This window comes from Panthera pardus, unplaced genomic scaffold (assembly GCF_024362965.1).
Source record: "Panthera pardus isolate Hobbes unplaced genomic scaffold, ASM2436296v1 HiC_scaffold_8, whole genome shotgun sequence".
NCBI classification, from domain to species: Eukaryota; Metazoa; Chordata; class Mammalia; order Carnivora; family Felidae; genus Panthera; species Panthera pardus.
In genome coordinates this window covers 125,860,523-125,877,324 of record NW_026527013.1, presented here as the reverse complement: position 1 = coordinate 125,877,324, position 16,802 = coordinate 125,860,523, and the positions used below count along the sequence as shown (strand labels likewise).

Here is a 16,802-nt window from a genome sequence, read left to right as displayed (position 1 = left end):
CACTTAGCATAATACCCTCCAGTTCCATCCAGGTCGTCTCAAATGGCAAGATTTCATTCTTTTTGATTGCTAATACTCCATTGTATATATATACTACACCTTCATTATCCATTCATCCATCAATGGACATTTGGGCTCTTTCCATACTTTGGCTATTGTTGATAGTGCTGCTATAAACATGGGGGTGCATGTGTCCCTTCGAAACAGCACACCTGTATCCCGTGGATAAATGCCTAGTAGTGCAATTGCTGGATCCTAGGGTAGTTCTACTTTTGTTTTTTTGAGGAATCTCCATACTGTTTTCCAGGTGGCTGCACCAGCTTGCATCCCCACCAACAATGCAAAAGAGATCCTCTTTCTCTGCATCCTCACCAACATCTGTTGTTGCCTGAGTTGTTAATGTTAGCCATTGCCATTCTGACAGGTGAGAGGTGGTATCTCATGGTGGTTTTGATTTGTATTTCCCTGATGATGAGTGGTGTGGACATTTTTTCATGTGTCGGTTGGCCATCTGGATGTCTTCCTTGGAGAAGTGTCTATTCATGTATTTTGCCCATTGAATGGGCTTTTGCCCATTTCTTCACTGGATTATTTGTTTTTTGGGTGTTGAGTTTGATAAGTTCTTTATAGATTTTGGATATGAACCCTTTATCTGATATGTCCTTTGCAAATATCTTCTCCCATTCTGTCGGTTGCCTTTTTGTTTCGCTGATTGTTTCCTTCACTGTGCAGAAGCTTTTTAATTTGATGAGGTCCCAGTAGTTCATTTTTGCTTTTGTTTCCCTTGCCTCCGGAGATGTGTTGAGAGAGAAGTTGCTGCGGGCAAGATCAAAGGGGTTTTTGCCTGATTTCTCCTCGATGATTTTGATGGCTTCCTGTCTTACATTCATCCATTTTGAGTTTATTTTCGTGTATGGTGTAAGAAAGTGGTCCAGGTTCATTCTTCTGAATGTTGCTGTCCAGTTTTCCCAGCACCACTTGCTGAAGAGACTGTCTTTATTCCATTGGATATTCTTTCCTGCTTTGTCAAAGATTAGTTGGCCATACGTTTGTGGGTCCATTTCTGGGTTCTCTATTCTGTTCCATTGGTCTGGGTGTCTGCTCTTGTGCCAAGTGAGCCTTTTGAAAACAGTGTTTTCATCTCTGTTCAGGTTGTACACATGTTTTTGCATTGAAAATTATTTGCAAACAAATGAGCCATCTATGAAAGTGCTTTGTGTTCTTTGGAGGGAAAAAAAGTGCTGTTTAGTGCAAGGCATTTGTGATACCCTGCTGCCTTCAGAGGAAAACCACACAGTGTTCCTTGATGGGAGTTTCCAGTCTCTTCCATCCCTGGGAACTTCTTGGGGCTGGTTCCTCAAAAGACAGGACCCAGACCTCATGACCATTATTGCCCCATGCAGACAGATAAAGTTAAGATGACTTCTCTCTACCTGTTGGAAAGCACATTCCACTCAGAAAGTCCTTCTCAGTGTCACCTACTTCCTGTTTCCTTCAATTGTTTCTTTGGATGCTTCTAGGCATTTGCCTACTTGTAACTGGCTGGGCAAGTGGTACCTGGGAAGCTTTGCCAGGTAGTTTGCCTGAGTCATCTGTGCCTGTGTGGTGAGATCTTCAGGGATGCTTCGTGGGAGTCTTAGGGACACTGTGATCCCTTCACCAGCTCCTGCTTAAGAATCTTCCCCTGCTACAGATTCTGGCTCTGGAATAGAACTAACCCTGATGGTGATGGGAGGCTGGTAATGGGCATGATGGCTTCCAAACCCAGGTGTGCATCAGGATCACTTGGTGTGCTTCGCAGGAAATACACCACAAGATGACTCTGGAACATCTTGTTGCTCAAGAAAGCAAGGGAGGCACCTGGGTGATTCAGTCGGTTAAATGACCAACTTAGGCTCAGGTCATGGTCTCATGGTTCGTGGGTTCAAACCCCACGTCAGGCTCTGTCCTGACAGCTCAGAGCCTGGAGTCTGCTTCGGATTCTGTGTCTCCCTCTCTTTCCGCTCCTCCCCCACTCATTCTCTATCTCTGTCTCAAAACTAAATAAAACATTAAAGAAAATTAAATTAAAAAATCAAGGAATTAAAGAGTGATGGGAACATATCAAAAGGACACAGGGACCAGACTGAAAGCTGAATCTGGGACAATTTGAACATCGCAATAAATAGTGATAGTAATGGATTATAAGCCACTGAATAAATGAATAAAAAAGCTGCCCCTAGTCCATACTGATTTGTATAATTAGCTAAACAAGTAAATAATCAGAGAAGGCTCTTGCTTATATATATATATATATATATATATGTGTGTGTGTGTGTGTGTGTGTGTGTGTGTGTACACACACACACACACACACACACACACACACACACACACACACACCCCATGCCAGAGATTTACCTGCTAAAATGCTGCCTCAATAGATCTAGACTGGGGCCCAGGCAGAGCAGTTATAGAAGGACCTGAAGTATTTGTTGTGTCATTAACTCGTCATCTGTTGAAACCTGTGTGTCAGGTGATATACAAGACAGGAAACCAAAGGGCAAAAACGTCCTGCTCTCCTGGAGCTCAGGGCAGAGGTGCTACTTAGACATCTAAACAATCCCCTGGGAGGTGGGTTCTGGGGTCTCAGAGCCCCGAAGAATGAAGAGGACTTTGCCAGGTGGAGGAGGAGAAAAGGGCATTCAAGACCTAGGGAAAAGCAAAGGTGTGGAGGAGGGCAGGGTGCGAGGGTGATCTTATCACGCAGGCAGTGAGTGTACCACAGGATTGCGACAGTGGAGGGCGAGAGCAGTTCGCACAGACTCTGGAGCACACGCCCTGAGCCAGGCAGTGGCTTGGGCACGTTTCGTCTACGGAGCCCTGGAATCTTCACCACAGCCACACTTGACACGGAAGGACACAACACAGCGAGACTGAGGGACTTGCTGAAGGTCACACTGCTGGCACTCTGGAGCACACACTTTTAACCCTTTGCTGGGCTTTAAATCCTTGCCTTTCAACTGACCAGCGGTCTTGGTCTCCCCTGGGAACTTAGTAGACGTGCAGAATCTCAGAAAACCTGCACTTCAACTTGATCCCCAGGATAGTCACACACACCTTGAAGTCTGAAAAGTGTCAGTGTAGGTAGGTCTCTCTGATGTCTGCTAGAAGGATGGACCTAGATAGGGACAGTGGGCGGGGAGTTGGCAAGACCAGGTGGAGGTCTGTCATGGTGCTCTTATGAGGGGGGAAGGGGCCTGGTGGCACTGACACGGTGCTAAACTGGTCTCCCCCACATGGGCTTTCTCTCCACATCGTGACCGTAAGTTCCCGCGGTGCTGTCTCCAGCAGATCTAGCATGGCGATGTCCATCCATCAAGTCAACAGATGTAGGCCGACTCAGCGTTCTGTGGATGGATCACTGACTCCAGACTTGGAGCCATGAGATTGCCCACGGCTTCGCACGCTTTCTGCAATTCCACCTCCTTCACCCGAGCGCTGACCTCACATCCACAGGGATATCTGCCCTCCTGCTGGCCTGTCCAGTCACTTCCTGGGCTCAGCCTCTTCCTGCTGCCTCAGTCATTCCAGTGGCAGGTGTGAGCCATGAAGGTGATACTTAGTGGCAGGAGGGAAGTGAGTGTGGGAGCCCACACAGTGACCAGGCCATCCACTCCCTACAGATGGCTGGAACATCACTCATCACTGAATAAAGAAAACCCTATGGCCATTGTCACTGTCCTCATTGTAGGAAGAAAAAAAAAAGTATCCCAAAGCAGCAGTAACTATTATAGAATTGTGGATTTTCTGTTGTGGGGAGCTTTGTCCAACCAAAAAAGCTAGATATGGATGTATGTCAAATGGTGTAATTTCTCTGAGTTTCCACAATCACTGGTGACTTCCACATTATTAAGAACTCATTATTAACCCTCAAGTGACCTCAGTTCTGGGCTTTCATTCTTGGGTGTGGGGCTGCTGGTGTTTTTGCCCGGCAGTTTGCCCCGATGGATGCTGTTCTGCATTTCTTTTCCCTGGTTAGGATTTAAACTGAGGATTTGAGTGTGAACTAAAATGTATTTCCATTAAAGGCATTTCTATTGCCATGGGGGAAATAACTCCAAGACATTCTGATATTCCCATGACTCAATCATAATTAATATTAATAATAATTACTAACGTTTATTGATGTTCCCTCCCTAAAAATTTCTGCTGTCATTAACTTACCCCAAATTCCCTAGGAAACAGGAGATACCTGGTTCTTTTCCCTTTAGCACCCTTGAGCACAGGGACTGTTTCTCATCTCAGAATCTCACTGGCCAAGTGGTTAGCTCAATGAGTGAACACTCTGGCTGCTTTCAACCCAAAAAATCCTGTATCTAAGAAAACAGACTGTGGAGCAAGCAGAGAGAGAGCTCCAGGGCAGCACTGACCACTGGCCCATCCACACACTCTTTCTGTTATATGGATGGAGAGGGGGAGCCAGCAGAAGGGAAAGAAACCACTGAAGCAATAAGATACTATTGCAAAGCTCTCTGTGAATTAGGAGATGGTAATTTTGCAGAATAATGGATAACCAGGTTTCTCAATATCAAAACCACTGAAAAGATGAGCATCTCCAAGACAGTCAGGTGACATCCCAGGGTAGAGATTTGGTGAGACTAGGGAAGGAGGGTGTGGTGAGCCATGACTGGGGGTGTGTGTTTAGCTGTGCCCTGGCCCAATTCATTCATATTCCCGAACCCCCTGCCCAGCCTTGACCACTGGGGCCCTACCCCCTAGCCACAGGAGCCCAACAGGGCTAACTTTTCTGCCCCACCCTCTCCCTTTTTTCTAGTGCAGCCCTTGTCAATCATCCAAGTCCATGAGCAACACCAGCCTTCAGTCTCCAGGGTTCCTTTCCCTCTTAGTGACCCCATTAGAACTCCACCACCGTGGAGCCCAGATAACCTACTCTTGACCTCTCTGTGGCTCCTTCTCCTTATCTGGAAATGGGATAAATTTTAACTGGAAGAATATGTTGAAGGCACTTTGCTTAGTGCTTCAGAGCATTAAATAGCCAAGCCTGGAATTCTTGTTGTGCTGTCATTCATACCCCGCCCTCTCAGCGTAGGCCACAGGCAAGGACAGGAAGGGCAGCGGGAACCTGCCTGATTTCACAAAGAGCTTGGTTCAGGAATGCCGAGCCAGGGTGAGTAGGTGGAGGGAAATGACGTCTGGCCCTTCCCAGGTGAAGGTGCCCTTTGCCTTTGGGAAAAAACTGTTTAATTTGGGGAGGATCCCAAACAAAGGAGGCTCCAGAACAAGAGAGGTGGGGTTCGAGAGCAAAGGCAACTGCCCACCAGCCAAGCTTCCTTCCACGGTGGAGTGGACACAGGCTCCCCAGGTGCTGGGGTGACAAGGGCATCCAGCCAGTCTCTCCCTGCCTCATCTCAGATGGCAAAAATTAGCATCCCCCTCTGTATTCTCTGTGGTCTCCTGACAAAAGTTAACACAAACTGCGATCCACAAAAACTTAGTGTTTGGCACTATTATTAGTGAGTTAAATCATTGGCTTAAGGGTGAAAATGCCGTGCCAGTGTGCAGAGTAGATATTCTACCACCTTCTACAGGAAGTGAAATCCCACTCTGTGTCAGAAGAGTCAGTTAGGAAAGGAAAGGCTCAGTGTGTTCCAGGGAAACGCAGGTGCGGGGAGCACTGTTCGCGATCCACAAGAACCGTCACACGGGGGGCATGGCGCAAGTTTCCCAACCCGCCTGTGCCAGGGACTTTGCCACAATGCAGGACTCCTGTCTCAGAAGGACAAGAGAAAGTGTTCTGGCCTTAAGCCTTGCCAGGTGGGAATGACCTTTACTGTGTGAGCTTGGAAGGAATCTGCCCCAGACACTTTTGTTTTGCATGGTTTTACAATAATCTTAAAGTGTTCTTTAGGGTTTGAAATCCTCTCTGGGCTCTGGAACAGCAGGGGGTTGTAGGTGGGGTGGGTTGTTAATGGTATTTCTGAAAGGAGAATCTCCAGCCCTTGGTAGTTGACAGTTGGTCTCCCAGTAGTCAGATTCTTATTGCTGGAAACCTAGACCTAGGCCTTGAAGTCCACTTGACGTTGGAGAACATCCCCTGAATAATGCCATGGCTGGCACTCAAGTGCTTTAAGGATGGATGGGCCTTAGGTTCCAGATTTCAAAGAGGATTCTAGGCACCAACAGCATTTAAAAGCAAGTGGGAGGAAGGGAAGGGGGTCCCATTTACAGAGCACTTTATGGACAAGGTGCTGTAAACTTGTCTTTATTCCTCACGTGAACACCCTGAGACAGGGCTTAGAGTGTCCCTTTCAGAGATAATGAAGCCAAGCCCTCACTTTGATGAGGTAAACTTGCCCAGTGTCCCAGGGCTTGCAGTCAGTTGCCAGACTCTAAAACCCCTATCCTATGCCCTATATCACAATGGCTCCTGTACTAATGTTCCCCATCAAGGGACTCCACAGGGGTTGGCTAACAATCCATCATCATACTGTGGCATACCACTTGTCCCACCCTGCAAGTTTTGTGTCTAGCCCTGTAAGGGGCTGAATTGTGTCCCCTGCAAAAGACATGTCCAATCCTTACCCCTGGTGCCTGCGAATGTGACCTTATTTGGAAATGGGGTCTTTGCAGGGGTAATTAAGTCAAGGATCTTGAAATAAGATGTTTCTGGACTTAGAGCGAGCCCTAAAGCCAATGACTGGTATCCTTATAAGAGAAAAGGAAGGGAGAACTAACTCACAGAGACACGGGGAGCAGGCCACATGAAGATGAAGTCAGAGATGGCAGTGACATGGCTACAAGCCAAGGGATGCCAAGCATCGCCAGCAGCTACCAGAAGGTGAAGAAAGGCATGACGTAGATCCTCCCTCAGAGCCTCCGAGAGAAATAAACCCTGCTCACCTGACTTCAGACCTGTAGCCTCCAGCACTGTGAGAGAATCAATTTCTGTTGGTCTAAGCCACGTGTGTTGCAGTAACTTGTTAGGGCCGCCCCAGGGCACGGGTACAGGCTGATCTCTGTAGTGGGAGGTGTTTAAGCCATTTCTTATGTAATGTGACTGCATGTTCCTTCTAGACGCTGACCTGGACCTGTGCTAGCTCCACTGAGCCTCTCACTCACTCCATAAGGTGGGTGCCGTTATTACCATGTTCATTTTCTGGAAAGAAACAGACATAAGTCATCAGGCCCCAGCTGAGCTGGTGCCTAGTGGGTCAAACTCTGATCCAGGCAGTGAAGTCCCATGCCCCACACCCCCAGACGGTGATGAGTCGGGGTGGGTAACGCCTGCCCGGGGCACAGAGGGCATGGAGGAGGCTCAGCCCTGGTTCCAGGGTTGGCCCAGGCTCACAGTGGGCCTCAGAGCTGCACGGGACCACTGGTGGCACCCAAGGCTTACCCTCTGCTCCCTCCCCACTTAGTGGACCAGGGAGGAACAGTACTTTCCCTAAGGAACCCACCTCCACCTGACAGTCTGTGAGCACATCCGGCTGCTCGTTCCTTGTGTCCCGGAAGTGCCCAGGGAGTGGGGTTTCCTCCCTCTGGAGCAGCTGCAAAGACTCCAGACCAAGGCGCCTCTCCTGCCCTTCCCCCCAGGTTTATCCAGCGAGGATTTATATGAGCAGAAGACCCCACAAATGCAACCTACAAAGTCCGCTATCCCTTACAGTGATTCCTGAAGGCCCAAAGCTCTGAAAACCCAAACTTTGATGTTTCCAATTTGGTAGCAAAAACCTGACCTAAATTCATATGCAACTCTTTATGATCTATATCTATCCCCCTTGGCTGAATATTTCACTGGAGAAGTATTAGTAGGATTCATTTCAGGGCACTGCCCCAGATGCCACCAGGTATTAGGCAAGACAGGACATATGCACTACGATTTCTTTATAAAATCGGGAAAGGCTGAATTTTCAACTTCTGGTTTTGAAACATATCTGGTCCGAGAACTTCAGGTTAGAGTTTGGGGTCTTCTTCCGTTTCCTCCAGGCCTGTCCTCTGCCTAAGAGGGGTGAGACACGTGAGGGACAGAGAACAAACCCAGTTTCTCACTTCCAACGGAGGGGGTGAGTGTAGACATGTTTCATTCTTAGAAAAAGGTTTAATTTGAAGTTAAGGTTGCATTAAGGAAGAAAAGTAGAATTTATCAAGTCGAAGAGACCTGGGTGCAAACTCAAGGTTAAAAGTTCCTGACTCTATTGCACCTATGCGATAATGTGCAAAACATCTGTAAAATGGGAACATTGCACCCACCATGCAGGGCTCTGTGGGTGGGAGTATTAAAGAAGCAGGGTGAAGGAAAAGCACAGTGACTCCATAAACACATCCCCTCCTTCATAAAACTCCTCCACGAGGGTGCCTGTGTGGCTCAGTTGGTTGAGTGTCCAACTCTTGGACTCTTGATTTTGGCTCAGGTCATGATCTCACGGTTTGTGAGTTTGAGCCCCACATTGGGCTCTGCGCTGACAGTGCAGAGCCTGCTTGGGATTCTCTCTCTCTCTCTCTCTCTCTCTCTCTCTCTCTCTCTGCCCCTCCCCTCTTTCTCGCTCTCTCTCAAAATAAATAAACTTTAGAAATTCCTCCTCTAAAGCTGGCCAAAGTGTAAATTCTCAGAAAGAAAGTAATATTCTTTCCAATTCTTAGCTACAGGTATTTGACACTTGTAACCAAGAGATTAGTCTCATGGTGTCATAATCAGACTTTGTTTGCCAAGTGCCTTCCAATAAATTATCACAGGACTTTAGGGGCTCTGCCAGCCTGGGGTGTATACCCCAGCACATCTGGGGACAGAGACCAAGGGCAGTGAAGGCCACCCCAAGGCTTGCACTTGACTAATGTGTTCCATTATTAAAGGAGGTATCTATTTTTTTTCAATATATGAAGTTTATTGTCAAATTGGTTTCCATACAACACCCAGTGCTCATCCCAAAAGGTGCCCTCCTCAATACCCATCCCCCTCCCTCCCCTCCCTCCCACCCCCCATCAGCCCTCAGTTTGTTCTCAGTTTTTAAGAGTCTCTTATGCTTTGGCTCTCTCCCACTATAAGGAGATATCTATTTTAAATATCCTTTCCACAGGCTTGAGCCCCCAGGAGACTCTGGAGAAGGCAATTTCCAAAGGACAGAGAGTGTGACATTAAAAGACACTGGAGATTTGCAGGGTGAACTTTCACAGGAGCTACTCCTCTGACACAGAGAGAGGGCCTAGGAAATCATGCTGGAGAGAACAAAAGATCTAGAATACACATTTTCTTTTATTCAGCCAGTTTCTTCTTGTTTTATTTGAAAATACAGGGTCTTTTCCCAGATTTATATTATTGTCACTAAACCAATGGTCTCATCAAGCTAACCCATAAAAGATATGTGGGGTCTTTAATTGTCCAAGGGCTGGCAGGAAGCAAAGGTGAGGAACCTCCCCCCACTCCTCCCGCCTCCACTCCAGGCCCCTGCCCTGCCCGATGACACACTGCACTTCACATTTCATGAGGCCGTGAACTTAACCTTGAGGACCTGTGCTCTGGGAGAGGGGAGATTCCATTTATATTTTATCCTGAGAGATATGGGCTGCCTACAAGTCTTGAAGTAACTTCAGGACCAGGACCACTATTTTTATTCCCCTGGTTTTCAAAGGGGGAGGTGAAGCTTCCTGATGCTTATTTATCTTCACAAGGGAATGCTGCAGCCAAGTTATACATCGGTCAGTTTTGGACAATGATGGAAGGAAAAAGAACACTCTTACAAGCCAACAGTGCTAGCTCTCCCCTTTTCATTCTGCCCCTCGTACCTGAGGGTAACAGGTGTTCACACTTAGGAGTCTCCTGTCCTAGAAGGGTGTGCTAGAATCTCCTGGCGGGCCAAGAGGATGACAGGGAGAGGGTTGTGTAGTTTGGGCAGAAATCTGCTTACAGTAGTGACTTTCAGATGACCTTCCCTCCCCCTGAGAATCACCAAGCACTGGGACAATTCATTCCTTAATTCCTTCACACTTTCATTCATCCAGCAACTTTTTGGCCCACAGCACAGACACAGCTCCTTTTACTACCATGGTTTTGCACAGGCTGCTTAAAAGGGCTTTTATTTGGGGTGCCTGGGTGGCTCAGTCAGTTAAGTGTCTGACTTTGGCTCAGGCCGACTTCGGCTCACGTCATGATCTCACAGTTTGTGAGCTTGAGCCCAGCATTGGGGTCTGTGCTGAGAGTATGAAGCCTGCTTTGGATTCTCTGTCTCCCTCTCTCTCTCTGCCCTTCCCTCTCTCATGCTCGTTTTCTCTCTCTCTCTCTCTCTCTTTTCTCTCTCTCTCAAAATAGATACATTTAAAAAAAAAGGGGGGGGGGCTGATGTTCATTCTTTAAAACCCAGAATCAAATGTCACCCTGTCAAATGTTTTCTGCTTCTTCCCTCTCACCTCCAAATGCCCTGAACAAAGCAGTTCTCTACTATGTTGATTATTCTAAATCTAAAATTGATTCATTTTTCCGCCTTTCTAGTCCTGCAGCCAGTGAACTCCTGGGGGGAAATGGATCACTCTGTCTTATTAGCCTCTGTATGCCCAGCCCCTCATCGGAGCCTAGCAGAAGGCGCTCAGTAGATATCACTCCGTGAATGATTTAATGAAGCATTTTTCAGGGCAAACATTTTCTAAGTGTGATCAATTAAAATGCACGTGTTGGGGTGGGGAGCAAGGACTGACCGCTCACATGACAAACTCCGCTGAGCGAACTTGGTCCTGGGATTTCTTTAACCAGGTGCCAGCAGGATGTGCAGGGAGGTGCCATTGAGCAGGAGTAGCGGATACTGCAGTGCCCTGCCAGCAGCCCCTCATCCCCTCCTACTGGTTCCGTGTGCCCACGTCACTCCTGAACTTGGCTCTCTCATCCCTGTGACCCTTTTCAGAGAACTGCCCTTGGGTTTCAGGAGCTGGCTGGGCACCCGGGGCAGGGCACTGGGAGCACCCGGGGACTCCCTCCAGGGTGACTGCCAGCACCTGACTGTTGTGGGTGGTTGTGAATGCTCAGCTCCCTCGCCTGAAGGGAAAATTCCAAGATTCAACTCAGTTCTAGAGCTTTCTGCAGGATCAGGATCAAGTTGGGGCTAGGAATTTGCCTGAAACTGACCTCTTACCGGCTTCCTCTCTCTTCTCCATCCTGTCCTTTCCTCCTTCCCACCTCCCTCACCAGCACTCCCTTAACAAATAAAGAGCTGCGGCTGGGGTGGGGCCTTTCTTCTGTGCCTCAGCTTTGAGGTTTGTAAAATGGAGACTAAACTGTATCTATTTTTATTGTGAGGATTCAATGAAGTGATCCTTGTAAAACCCAACACAGAGCATGACACTTAGCAAGCATTTTAGCAACAGAACTCTCACGTTGTAGCTAGCACCCTGGCACCCCCCATCCCACCCCCCCCCCCAAAAAAAAGGTTGCATTTTCTACTTCCCACCCTAGTAGGTTGACGTAGCTGAGTAAGTCCAGGCCTGTTGGATTTGAGCAGAAGTACTGAATGCCGCGTGCAGGTAATGTCCCAATGTCGGGCTGGCTGGAATGTGGGGGTGACAGTGGGAATTGGCACAGCCAGCCTTGACAGTGAGGTAGAAGCAGCTCGCAGAACAAAGGGGCCCAGGACCTGGACACCCCTGAGCCACCCTACGGCCTGAAACCACCTACTCAGACAGTTACACCAGAGAGAAACTTCTGGTTTACGACATTGTATTCGCATAGGGGCCTCTTTATCACAGGGGCCAAACCTGTGCCTTTACTTCCACGGTCTCCCGGTGAAATGATTACTTAAGGAGAAAACTCTGAAATGTCTCCTAAAATAGCCCACTCCAGCACTGGAAAGAGGAGACTCTTGCTTACCTGCACCATTTCTCTCCCTTCCCTCACTTTGTCTCTCTTTTTGCATGAAGATGGGATAAGAACAGGAAGGTATGTTATAAGAGAGAAAATTAAGAAATGACAGCTCTAAAGAGGAGGTAACTTTAAGTTTGCACTTGAGCTGGTAGAAATAAAGGGAAAGTAGATAGGGGTGGGTAGACCCTGCCCAGAAAACAATTGTACACATGTGCTAATTCTAGAACGCTTCTCTGCTGCCCTTTCCCTCACTTCCAAAGCTCATCAACAGCCGTGGAATGAACCTGTCACGTTCCTCCCACAGAGCCCGTCTCTGATGCAATGGCAGTTGGAGACCCTGTTGCCGATGCTGCAACACTTTGTAATTTTGTATAAAAGTCATGCAGTGATTGCTGCAATTTTTCCAAAAGTGAAAATACTCAGAAGAGATTTGTTTATTTAATTAGCGACTTGACACCACTACTCAGTTCACAGTGTTTACTTGGTCACTGCTACTGCCCAGGGGCAAGTTGGTGTCCTGAGGCATAGAATATGGACATTCTTTTTATTTAGAAGGGCCTGAGGCACAGGCAAGGAGGCATTGAGGAGGAAAGATGGCTTTCTGGCTTGGTCCACCCTCTAGGGCCAAGCTGTTCAACTTTAGCACTGCTGACATTTCTGATTGGGTAATTCTTTGCCCTGGGGGCTGTCCTGTGCACTGCAGGATGTTTAGCAGTCTCCCTGGCTTCTACCCAGTAGACACCACTAACACTACCACCTTCCCAGATGTGAAAACAGAAAATGTCTCCAGACATCACCAAATGTCCACTGGGATGTAGGTGCAAATTCACCCCTTGTTCCCGACCACTGATCTAGGGTCTGGCTAGGGAGAAAGGCAGTAGAAGCAGCCCCTGAAGTTGTGTTTTTAGTTTGGTTTTTGTTTTCCCTAAAAACATCTCCAAACAATTAGGACTGGGGAACAAACAATTATGGGCCCAACTGATAGAGTGAAGCCCAAAGGGTAGCAACCATTCTCTGATCTTTAACAGAAGTCCAAAACATAGACTATCCCCCAGAGACCACTTGGAGGCCTGCAAGCAAGGGCAGTGAACATGCCTGAAAGGAAAAGAGCAACGGAAGAAGAAAAAAGCAGATGCCCGATAGTACCTGATTTCAGTCAATAATGGCTGTCTCATTCCTTTACTGCCAGTGACTGATCTATGGATGCCATATGATCCTGGGAAAGATATTCTTCCCTGACAATAGGTAGCTGGGGACGAAGACCCCTTTCTGCTCTTCTCTCCCCATCCCATCCAATGCAAGGATAGAATTGTGGAGCTGCAGCAGCCATTTTGCAACCAAGAGACAACAACCAGAGGTCAGAGTCTATTGAAAACCTATGGAAAGAGTCCACGTGGTGATATGGCTGAGCCAATGAACCAACTTTAGGACCATCTACCTTTAAGCTTCTTGTCAAGTAAACAGTATATGTCCCTATGACTTAAGCTAGGGTTAGCTGGGTTTTCTGTCATTTACAACCAAAGACATTACTAATCAATGGAAATGTTTTCAACTAAAATTAATAGGATATCCAACTAAAAATAATAATAATAAAGGCAGAAGGTATTTTCTCACCTAACAGGAGGTCCTGAGGTAGGTAGTTGGTCTGGTGGCTGTGCAATGTCAGAGTCCTGAGTTGACTTCTATGTGACTCTCCTGGCCTTTCTGTCATGGTCACAATATTCCTGACACAGCTCCAAATGTCATGTCCACATTCAAACTGTGTTTAAGACAAGAAAGAAAGAGGCTTATCCCTCTCTTTTTATCAGGAGAAAAAAAAAAAATTCCCCTCAAGCTCCTAGTAAACTATCCCATGGTCTAATTGACCCAAACCGGACCACATACAAAGATGATCTGCGAGAGTGAGCATTTGGCATTTTAAGTCTCTGTCATGGGAGGTGGGTTCTTCCAGAAAGGTCTCTTCCAGAGAAGGATTGTTGGGTCAGCAGACAACAGCTCTGCCACAAAATAATTGCTCATATTATACACCCTATGATCAGAATGTATTTCCCTATTGAGGCTTCTTGTCCCATTGCATCCCTAACTGTCCTCAAAGTGGGTTGACCCAACTTCCACATAACAGCAGAAGAGAGAACTAGAGCCAATCAGTTCAGTTCTGATGGTCTTTCTCCCTGACACGTGGTATTGCATTGAAGACTGTTGCCCTGACACCAGCACTGCCCAGCCCTGCTGAGAAGCCCCATTGCTGTCTGGGAAGCCTGTCCAGGATGCACTGGTTCTCTTAGGGAGGACAATCACATACCTTAAGCACTAAGCCAACCAAAGGTGCTCCAGTGGCTGCTCCCTAGGTCAGCTCCACGTGCTTGACCCCCTCCCAGGCCCAGAGTTGGTTCCAAGTTACCTGGCACACAGAGCCGCATGTCCCCTTCCTCTAAATGAACTCTCCTGGGGCACCTGGGTGGTTCAGTTGGTTAAGCATCTGACTCTTGATTTTGGCTCACGTCATGATCTCAGTGTCATGAGATCGAGCCCTGCATCGGGCTCCTCGGTGACCGTAGAACATGCTTAAGATTCTCTCTCTCTGCCTCTCTGCCCCTCCTCTGCTCGTGTGCCCTGAAGGAAAGAATAAAACATGCTCAACCTCTAGCAGGGCCTCCCCTCTGATACAATCCACTGATACATAAACAAATATGGCTCCAGAATGTAATCCTGGCCAGAGGTACCCCCTCTACAAAGGCACCTGCTACATCAGATCACAGCCCCCTGTAGATTTCCTGTAGGTCTGGCCTGTATCCTCCTGTGTAGTTCTCTTTCCTGCCCTGCCCTGGAGTCCAGAACAGTCTTCTGATCCATTCAAGACTGGCCCTTCTGAAAACTGAGGCCTTGAGTGTGCTCTCACTCCCCTGCTAGGACATCTGGAAGCTTGTGTTTGTTTTCAGAAACTGCTGCCTGATAGCTTTTTCATTGACAATGGGGACCAATTTGACATTATACATAATCCTGGATTACTGACTTGGTTAATATTTCATGATGTCTATTAGTCTTTACATTTATAGAAACATGGGCCATAAAAAATTAAAGCTTTAATTGCTTTGCTTTGGGTTTCCTTTTTTTTTTTTTTTTTTAAGTTTATTTACTTATTTTGAGAGAGAAAGAGAGAGAGAGAAAGCAAGAGTGGGAGACGGGCAGAGAGACAGGGAGAGAGAATCCTGAGCAGGCCCTATGCTGTCGGTGCAGAGCCCAACACGGGGCTGGATCTCACGAACTGTGAGATCATGACCTGAGCTGAAACCAAGAGTAAGACGCTCAACTGACTGAGCCACCCAGGCGCCCTCCCTTTTTTTTTTTTTCCTTTTTAATTTTTTATGGTTGAGAATTTTTCTCTTGGCTGAGCTGTTTTCCAAATTTGGGACCCGAGTTACTCAAAAAAATCGGGGACTTTGGAGATACAGACTGAGGACAGGCAGCGGTGACGCTCTGGAGTAAAGGGATGATTCAACATACTGTTTTTCTCTTGCCACAAGGACAATTGCACACCAGGAAACCAAGGTTGAATCTGTCATTGTGGAATTTCAGACCTGAGGACAACCCAACACTAGAGACCATGAAAAAGGACCCTCGGATAGCCTGGCCCTGTGCACTGGCTCCTGGGGCCAGGACCCTTTGGGTTCTTCTGCATTGATCAGGCATTTCAGATGTCTTAAGGCCACAGGCCTCAAACGTACAAGACATGGAGTAGCCTAACAGGTTAGTGCAGCCCCTGGGAGTCCCCTGGGGGACTCACCTTTGCAGCTGGGCTTCCTGGGCCAACAGATTCAGGGCTTGCTCAGTGCCGCTGTTGTCTTGAGAAATAAATATTTGGTCTTTGATGTTTTGTACCTCTATCATGTATGTAACTGCGCCTCTTTATTTGGGGGGCTGGGGTGTGCCTGTATTTGACTTGGCCATTTCAAACAAATTAACTTCATTCTCTTAGCTTGGTCTCCCTGGGGGTGAACTGTCATATGAGATTGGCAATCGTGAGGATTTGCAAAGTGGAGGCTTCGGTTTCGTTTTCTGAAAACATGGACCTGGGAGGTGGGGGTGGGGGGCGGGAGGCTGCTGTTCAGGGAAGAACAGGTACATTCTGCCCTGGTAGAAAGGCCCGGAAATCAGCCTCAAAGGTTAAGTGACCGGAAGCACAGATGTGGGAGGCAGAAGGCATGTGTTTGTGTACATGGCAGAGAGATGTGTGACCTTCTATCCTAATAGAACAACTTTCCCAAGGAAATCACCCAATCTCTGAAGTAATTGCTAATTAGACAAAAGCGCAGTGTTCTCCAAAGCCTACTTGAATTACAGCTGTGACATAATAGATTCTTAGGGGAAAACAATTGTTTTATGTCCCTTCAATTTAAACTATGGAAATTACTTCATTGAAAAGAGAACATTTCTTCTTAACGTCTATATTAAGCAAAGCTTTACCAAACCAGATTTACAGCGAGATAATACTTTTAACTGTGTAACATATAAGACTCATCATGGGTTGTCACAGATTTAGGACACCAGCCATCCAGTGCTGTGAAAGTTTCTGCGAGGACAGTACAGCATATGGAGCCTAGGCAAACCAGACATTTCGTCTCAAGGATTAATGTCTTTTTAAGCCCCATCAGATTTGCACGACATGCTCAAATTTAACTGCTTTTCTATGTTAGCGTTTAGTATTCCATAAAACTCAAAAACCCCGGCTACACCTAATACAGGCAGCTTATGTCAGTATGCCACCCTAAAAAATACCATTATTTACTTTCATGATGTCTGGGACATCCTTTCATGTGAAAAAGAAGTGGAAACACAGCTTTAGAACATCAGCATCTCACTTCTCGGTTAGTTCGATTTCTCTCATCCGCTGAACTCCTCGAGGTATGCAAAGCAAGTCGATCCTTTAAATGGGCTCTACGCAGGAATTTGCTGGAAT

The 16,802-nt window shown here is 47.1% G+C and overlaps 1 protein-coding gene across 3 annotated transcripts in view; it reads right to left on the bottom strand.

Annotated features, from left to right (window-relative positions):
* Positions 1–16,802, bottom strand: part of EEPD1 (endonuclease/exonuclease/phosphatase family domain containing 1) — a 202,412-nt gene that overhangs the window by 160,701 nt on the left and 24,909 nt on the right. Inside the window, exons 1-2 of one of the 3 annotated variants that reach the window (XM_019418137.2) lie at positions 14,148–14,392; positions 13,460–13,604 (exon numbers count right to left, since the gene is read on the bottom strand). The exons of 1 other annotated variant lie outside the window; for it this stretch is intronic. The gene's annotated coding sequence lies outside the window, so the exon portion shown is untranslated. Of the gene's footprint in view, positions 1–13,459; positions 13,605–14,147; positions 14,393–16,802 lie in introns of those variants that run through there. One more of the 3 variants, XM_019418136.2, reaches the window with a different exon arrangement.